This window comes from Muntiacus reevesi, chromosome 2 (assembly GCF_963930625.1).
Source record: "Muntiacus reevesi chromosome 2, mMunRee1.1, whole genome shotgun sequence".
Lineage (NCBI taxonomy): Eukaryota > Metazoa > Chordata > Mammalia > Artiodactyla > Cervidae > Muntiacus > Muntiacus reevesi.
Genome location: NC_089250.1, coordinates 218375218 through 218384240, shown reverse-complemented (window position 1 = coordinate 218384240; position 9023 = coordinate 218375218). Strand labels below are relative to the sequence as shown.

The 9023-nt window shown below is 40.8% G+C and overlaps 1 pseudogene; it reads right to left on the bottom strand.

Annotated features, from left to right (window-relative positions):
- Nucleotides 1-267: 267 nt before the first annotated feature.
- Nucleotides 268-1163, bottom strand: LOC136158981 (craniofacial development protein 2-like; annotated as a pseudogene).
- Between the last annotated feature and the right edge of the window lie 7860 nt (nucleotides 1164-9023).

Genomic DNA, 9023 nt, shown 5'->3' with positions numbered 1-9023 from the left:
CTGCATTCAAATGGGAATATCTATCCTTTGGTCCTTTGCTTTTCACTTCTCTTCTTTCCACAGCTATTTGTAAGGCCTCCTCAGACAACCATTTTGCCTTTTTGCATTATTTTTCCATGGGAATGGTCTTGATCCCTGTCTCCTGTACAATGTCATGAACCTCCATTCATAGTTCATCAGGCACTCTATCAGATCTAGTCCCTTAAATCTATTTCTCACTTCTACTGTATAGTCTTAAGGGATTTGATTTAGGTCATACCTGAATGGTATAGTGGTTTCCCCTACTTTCTTCAGTTTAAGTCTGAATTTGGCAATAAGTAGTTCATGATCTGAGCCACAGTCAGCTCCCGGTCTTGTTTTTGCTGACTGTATAGAGCTTCTCCATCTTTGGCTGCAAAGAACATAATCAATCTGATTTTGGTGTTGGCCATCTGGTGATGTCCACGTGTAGAGTCTTTTCTTGTATTGTTGGAACAGGGTGTTTACTATGACCAGTGCATTCTCTTGGCAAAACTCTTATTAGCCTTTGCCCTGCTTCATTCGGTACTCCAAGGCCAAATTTGCCTGTTACTCCAGGTGTTTCTTGACGCCCTGCTTTTGCATTCCAGTCCCCTATAATGAAAATGACATCTTTTTTGGGTGTTAGTTCTAAAAGATCTTGTAGGTCTTCATAGAACTGTTCAACTTCAGCTTCTTCAGCATTACTGGTTGGGGCATAGGCTTGGATTACCATGATATTGAATGGTTTGACTTGGAAACAAACAGAGATTATTCTGTCATTTTTGAGATTGCATCCAAGTACTGCATTTTGGACTCTTGTTGACTATGATGGCTACTCCATTTCTTCTAAGGGATTCCTGCCCACAGTAGTAGATATAATGGTCATCTGAGTTAAATTCACCCATTCCAGTCCATTTTAGTTTGCTGGTTCCTAGAATGTTGACATTCACTCTTGCCATCTTCTGTTTAACCACTTCCAATTTGCCTTGATTCATGAACCTAACATTCCAGGTTTCTATGCAATATTTTTCTTTACAGCATCGAACCTTGCTTCTATCACCAGTCACATCCACAGCTGGGTATTGTTTTTGCTTTGGCTCCATCCTTTCATTCTTTCTGGAGTTATTTCTCCACTGATCTCCAGTAGCATATTGGGCACCTAGCGACCTGGGGAGTTCCTCTTTCAGTATCCTATCATTTTGCCTTTTCATACTGTTCATGGGGTTGTCAAGGCAAGAACACTGAAGTGGTTTGCCATTCCCTTCCCCATATGTACCACATTCTGTCAGACCTCTCCACCATGACCCGTCCGTCTTGAGTGGCCCCACACGGCATGGCTTAGTTTCATTGAGTTAGACACGACTGTGGTCCTGTGATCAGATTGGCTAGTTTTCTGTGATTATGGTTTTAGTGTATCTGCCCTCTGATGCCCTCTCACAACACCTACCGTCTTACTTGGTTTTCTGTTACCTTGGACGTGGGGTATCTCTTCACGGCTGCTCAGGCAAAGCGCCCCGCTGCTCCTTACCTTGGACGTAGGGGTAACTCCTCTCAGCTGCCACCTCTGGCCTCATACGTGGGGAAGATCCTCTTGGCTGCTCTTGCGCCATCGCAGCCTGGCGCTCTCGGTCTCTGCCCCTGACTTTGGGCGAGGGGTAGCTCCTCACGGTGGCGCTTCTGCATGGTCCGTCGCAGCTGGCACGCTTCTGCGAGGTTCCCATATCGGCCACAACAAATATAGAGTTCCCTGTGCTCTGAGTGGGTACTTACTAGTTATCTATTTTGTATATAGTAGTGTGTATATGTCAATCCATCTCACAATTTATCCCTCTCCCCCCTTAGCCCCTGGTAACCATAAGTTTATTTTCTCTATGTATAACTGTGTTTCTGCTTTGTAGATGTATTCATTTGTACCCTTTGTTAAGACTTCACATACAATTGATATGATACTTGTCTTTCTCTGTCAGACTGACTTCACCTAGTATGACAGTCTCTAGGTCCATCCACGTTACTGCAGATGGAATTATTCTGTTCATTTTTTATGGCTGAGTAAGTCACTGACAGCTCAGCTGATAAAGAATCCGCCTGCAATGCAGGAGAGCTGGGTCCAATCCCTGGGGTGGGAACATCCCCTGGAGAAGGGAAAGGCTCCCCACTCCAATATTCTGGCCTGGAGAATTCCACTAACTGTGTAGTCCATGGGGTTGCAAAGAGTCGGACACAACTGAGTCACTTTCACTTCAATATTCCACTGTCTATATGTACCACATCTTCTTTATGGCTTTATTAAATGGTGGGTTTTCAGGTTCTGGTTACATATGATCAATGGTGAGAGTTCATTCTTTCTCCAAACCTCTTGAATGAGGAACATGCTCTCTGGTTGTAACTGTTGTAATAAAAAGAATAATAGCTGACATTTATTGAGAGCATTTTTAATGTGTTAGACCCATCCTAAACTTTCTGTTTGTATTATTTATACACCAAGAAAGGTACTAATGCTATTTCTAGTTTACAGACAAGGTAACTGAAGCTCCCAGATGTCAAGTTATTCACCCAATGTCACACAAGTTCAGATTTCTTAAACCTAGTCTCTAAACTGGTCGTATGTATGGCCTAAATTCCTACTCATTCTTCCAAGTGAAGCCAAATTTCTCCTTTTCATCCTCTCCCATCCTTTCTGTGTCTGTTTTCTGGGCCTATGTGAAACAAGCACATAAACCTCTTCTCTTACTTACCTTCATCCTAAACTTATTTACAGGACACATCTATGGACCAGTGCCTTTACATACATCATCTAGTTTAACCAATATGGCTATCCTATGAGAAAGGTGCTAATACTTTCATTTTTCAGAAAAACAACTTACAGTACTTTCTGTGGTCCCAGTTCTGCTCAGAGATGACCAACAAACCCTTCAACTAAAGCCTGAGTTAATCAAAGGACTATCCTTGGTCCACGAGAAAAGATTCATTCCCATCTCTTCATTTGTTAAATATTAAATTTATTGTCTGGACAGCCTATGATAAAACCTTGGCTAATCGTCTCAGAGTTGATTAATTTTTCGTGTACTTTGGGTGTTATTCACTTGGCACTTAATATACAAAGATATGCTTTTGCCAAGAACATATGTGGAAGATTCAGGCAACACCTGATTCCTTTCTCGGCTGTGGTTTGGCAGACCCTGATGTGTGAAATTGTTGTATTTCAAGGAATACACACTAGTTTTCTAGAGGTGTCTTCGATTAGGGGGATAAAAAATGAAACACCGAAATCTGTTTTCCCAGTCCTAGAAGTTCATTTTGGACTTTGCTGCTGAATTGTATTCTGCCAATCCCTCTCTCTAGCAATGAACTATCTGTGTAAGTTTCAGGTCAGCGTGCAGAGGTACTAAGTCATTTTTCCTGCTGCTTTTCTTGGATTCCCCCAGCAGGCTAAGCGACAGGAATTTCCCCTGAATGCATAATTTACCATCTTCTCACTGATGATGGATTTACAGTTTCATGGTGAAAATGAAGCCCTCATCCCAGCTACCAACTGCTTGGCAATTACACTTTTGGAAAAAGACATGTATTTAAAATTACATTAAGCTTATTTTTCAACCTAGCTTTGAGTTTCACAAATTACAAACTGTTTATGCCTACAGTTAAAATATTGGATTAGCAAATTATTAATACTTTAAATATTTTGATAACTCCTTTATAATGATAAAGAGAAATTGTTCAAACAGGAAGAATCTACTGTAGATTCTCTTTTCATAGAACTTCATGATTTAAAAAAATTCCCAAGAAATGTACTTTGGTTTTAAAGTTTAAAAATCCAATATAGACATCATTTTAAATGATTTTTCCCCTTTAATGTTTCCTGTCTTTAATTGACATGTTTATTTTTCTGTGTTCACCTTGAGATCAGCCCATATGTTCTTTAGTATATCGTGGATATACACACAGTGGATACTTTATCATTCAGCACTCAAACAATATTGAGTAAATGCATTCTGGGGGGGGAAGTGAGCTGCAAAGTGGATTTCTGTACATTGAAGTTCATTTTCTTATTTATTCTCAACTTAGAGCAGGGACTCTTTCCTAGGAAAATACTAAGAGATCCTTCTCCCCCACCTACCACCCAATCCTTGAAGGCACAGCAGCTCATAAGACTAGAAATAGCTCACCCTACACAGTGCAGAATTTTCTTGTACCAATGGGAAAAATATTTTCCTTTCCTTTATTCCTTCCTTTCTCTTATCATCCTAAGGACAGTTCATCTAAGCTGGAAATTCTTGGCCTCAGCGCTGTTGACATTTGGGACCAAATACTTGTTTGCTGCAGGGTACTGTTCTGTGTGTTGTAAGATATTTAGCAGCCTCCCTGACCTCTCCCCACTAAATGCCAGTACCAACATCCTCTCCAGCTATGACAACAAAGCATCCTCCCAACATTGCCACAATCACCTTTGGTCAGGGGCTTCCCTCGTGTCTCAGACAGTAAAGAATCTGCCTGCAATGGGGGAGACGGGGGTTCAATCCCCGGGTTGGGAAGATCCCCCTGGAGAAGGGAATGGCAGCCCACTCTGAGATTCTTGCCTGAAGAATTCCATGGACAGAGGAGTCTGGTGGGCTGCACTCCATGGGGTCTCGCAGAGTTGGACGTGACTGAGCAACTAGCACTGACTGACTGACCTTTGGTCAAGAACCACTGGCTTAAGCTCTTGTTTCCTTCAGCATGTGGAGTTAGAAAGGGCAGCATTAAGGACCCCGTGGGCTGCTGGTAAGCTGAACTTGTGTGGTAAGAGCTTGTGTGTCAATTATTTCTCTTGGGCAGTGGTTGATGGAGAAGACAGTGTGGTATAGTGGAAATAATACTGTCCTTGGAGTAGGTACCCCTTCTTTTTTTTTAATTAATTTTTGTTGGAGTATAGTTTCCTTACAATGTTATGTGTTTCTACTGCATAGCAGAATGAATCAGCCATATGTATACATATATCCCTCCCTCCCATTCAGATTTCCTTCCCATTTAGATCACCACAGCACATTAAATAGAGTTCTCTGTGCTATATGGTATGTTCTCAATAGTTATATATTTTATACATAGTGTCCCTATCTTTTAATTGCAAAGCCTCTAACAGGTCTCCTAACCTTTCTGAGACCAAGTTTCCTTTTCTGTAACCTGGAGATAGTCATCACTGCATTGATATGCCTGACTCAAAGTCTACTGTAAATATGAAATAAAATGATGCATAGGAAAGGCCTTGGCAAACCCTAAGGAGTCGCCTAAATGGGTCACTTGTCCAGCAATATACTGTCAGGTTGTTAACGCAAAAAAGATCGTGACAATACATTCATTGAGTCCAGCACTGTCTCTTCTGTTCTGGCAAAACCAGGTAGAAATTACTCATATGCCCAAGTTACAGTTTTGCTGAGCTTCAAAACAAATGTGCACATATGCGTGCAAATAATTTGGTGATTGTATAACTTGGACGACTATTTAGAAAACTGGGGAAGAATGGTAAAATCTGAATTTGACCATTTCTAGCAATGCTTCAGAAATCCCACACAGGACTTTTATATGTCCAGAAGTAAAGAAATCAGGCTTGTTTTACATCAGAATGAACTCCTAGTGTACTGCAGAAAACAGGATGGACATTCCTCAGAGAACTAAAAATAGAGTTACCATATGCCCCAGCAATCCCTCTCCTGGGCATATATCCAGATAAAAGTCTAATTTGAAAAGATATGTGCGGCCCGATATTCACAGCAACCAAGACACGGAAGCAACCTAAATGTCCATCAGCAGATGGATAAATAAAGAAAATGTGGTACATATATATGGTAGAATATTACTCAGTCATAAAGAATGAAATAATGCCATTTGCAGTAACAATGATGCACCCAGATATTATCATACTAAGTGAAGTAAGTCAGACAAAGACAAATATCATATAACGTCACTTATATGTGGAATCTACTTTTTTTAAGGGTACAAATAAACTTATTTACAAGAGGCATAGAAAACGAACTTGTGGTTCCCAAAGGGAAAAGAAGAGAGGGAAGGATAAGTTAGGAGTATGGGATTAATAAATACATGCCACTACATGTAAAATAAGCAATAAGGATTTACTGTATATCACATGGAACAATATTCAGTATCTTGTAATAACCTATAATGGTAAAGAATCTGAAGAAGTATATATATGTATACACACACACACACACACACACACGTACCTGAGTCGCTTTGCTATATACCTGAAACTAACACAACGTTGTATAATTTTTTAAGAAAAAATGTTTTTGGACTTCCCTGGTGGTCCAGTGGTTAAGACTGTGCTTCCAACTGCAGGAGGCCTGGGTTCCATCCCTGGTTGGGGAACTAAACTCCCACATGCCATGAGGGATTTTTTGTTTTAAAGACTTTTTACTCCAAATTTAGTCTCTACTGCTGTATTCCTAAATTAACTGAAGGGAAAATGGCCTGGATTTTGCTATCTCCCATTTATTTAAAGTTGAGGGAGAACTTCTCGAGAACGAATGGTTAACACTGTGAATTCACAGTTTAAAAAGACAAATCTGGGTTCAAATCCTGTTTCTCTGTTACTACTAGGAGGATATCAACATGAACAAGTCACATAAACTGTATAGCCATCAGTTTTCTCATTCATTACGTGGAGATAATAATGCGCATTTGGGGGAGCTGTTGGGAGGATGAGAGGAGAAAATAGCATTAAAAAGCAGATGACTAATACAATGACAGGTACTCCTCAGGCCCTGGACTGTTTCTATGAGCGCATAGTTCTGAACTAGACACAATTGTAAAGGCAAATATGAGCGAACATTTTATTTTTAACCCCAGACTTTCTTCATGTGACTGAGAGAACAGAGAACAGTCCATTCTGGTTATTCGTCACTATTAACTGCACTTGTGTGGAAAAATAATCACAACCCACGCGCCTCTTGAAAATCCATGTCCCATGTTGCACCGAAGATGAGAAGGAGCCTCTGCAATGGGAGGGCTTTGGAAAATCTGGAGGAAGAGACTGATTGGGGTGGGGGGCTGCGGTGAGGGGAGGCAGGGCCCTGAGTTAAACACTCCCCAGGCATCAGGTGCGGCGGGAAGCATTTCCCTGTGTTGTTTCTTGTTTTTAAGACAAAAATGAGTCATTGGGTGGTCAGCTACATCCCAACTCTTCATTTTCTGGGTGGTGGTTGTGTTTTCTTTGTTGAGCCCTTTGATGCGGAAAATCTATGAAGTGCAGGAAAAATTCAGTGCCTAAGCCTCACCTATCCCAATAGACTCCTTTGAGGACAAATACTTTCTGTGTGTGTGTGTGTGTGTGTGTGTGTGTGTGTGTGTGTGTGTGTGTGTGTACGCACTCATATCTAATTGGTATAACACACAGACCCTGGAGTCAGATGGCCTGGGTTCAGATCTTGACTTTGCATCATATCAACTCCATGTCTTATTTTAGTTACTTCATCTTCCTCACTCTCTATTTCCTCATCTTTGTAAAGCTCTACTAATAGAACCTACATTGTAGCACTTTGGGTGAAGATTCAATGAATCAAAATATGCATAGTATATGGCACAGAGCCTTTAATAAATGTTTGTTGTTGTTATGATTATTTCACATGGCTTTGTTGTTCATTTTCCTGAAATGTCCTCCCTCCTCCCAGAAACCTACCAAATTCCTATCATTCTTCCAAACTGACTTTGACTCTCACCTCCTTAGAGAGGTCATTTCTGTCCCCACCCCCCTCTCCTTTGGCTCCCAGAACACCCGGGGGCTCAATTCTCTTTATGGGGCCTCTATTGGACCATGGATTTGAGGGTATGAAGCTCTCTCAAAGGTGATTGGCACAGAGCAGGCAGTCCATCAATAAAAGCATGGAAGAGTAAGTATGGAGGACAGTCCCAGTGAATTCTGTTCAGTTGATTTCATCAAATGGAAGGAAATGGGTTGAAGCTAATGAGCAGGCAGTTCCTCCAACTAACTGTGGAAGAGTTTAAGAAGTTGGCTCGGAAAAGGCAAGTAATTTTTTACGTTCATATACCTTTAAGAGAGCTAGCCAGCTAAACCCAGAGCAACAAGGATGCTAATTAACTCTGATTAGAGAATTTATTCCCAGTACTTTGTAGAGGAATAGATAATTGTAATGTTTGTAGTGAACAAATCACTTATTATCTCTTTGAGACATTCCCACTTGGCTAAGCGCTCTTTGATCATGGAGACACATACACACAGGCGATCATGTATTAGTTTTACATATGAAAGCCTTGGGTTCCTTTAATCCTTACGGGACAGAAAGATTTATCAGTGGAAAACAGATCTGAACCCTCCTGACCTCACCTCGACACAGAAATCCTTAATTCGGGTATAACGACAGGCTGGAAAGAGCAAATGCTTTTAACTAACGTCAACACACTCTGGCACTCTTTGTAATTAATCAGGGCAGAAAATTTGCAGACAAGAGAGTAACATAGGCCTCTGCAAGTCATATTCCTGTCTAATCAGCAATAGCACACACTTTTTCTTCACTCCACTTGGCGTTTCAAAAGGACCATCATTTGAAAATGACAACTGCTATTGTTAGGAATCACTGGAAACTTGGTCAGCCTTTGAAGACCTAGTGTTTATTGTTGCAGGCAAGGAATGGTAATGCACTTTGGTTTCAATTAGTTATCCCAAATAATTCCCCCCTAGAAACCTCTAAATCCAGGCCTCTTACTGTGACAAAACCTGTCTCCATTAAATCTATGTATTATTTTATAACAAGAGAGTGTAAAAGCATGAAAAAATGATGGCTGGGAATATAAATAAAAAACACAAATGTAAGAGTGGGAGTGTAAAAGTGAATGATTTTATTCACGTGCTCAAAGAGGCTGGCTCCACATTCCCAGCACGTGTGACTACAGTCCCCACCGTAGTGAGAAGCCATTAGGCTCTCACCAGGATAAAGTTTGAATGCTTCTGCAGTCTTATCATGAGTTGGTAAATCCATTAAAGATGACATCTTAAAAGGCGGGGTGGTTAG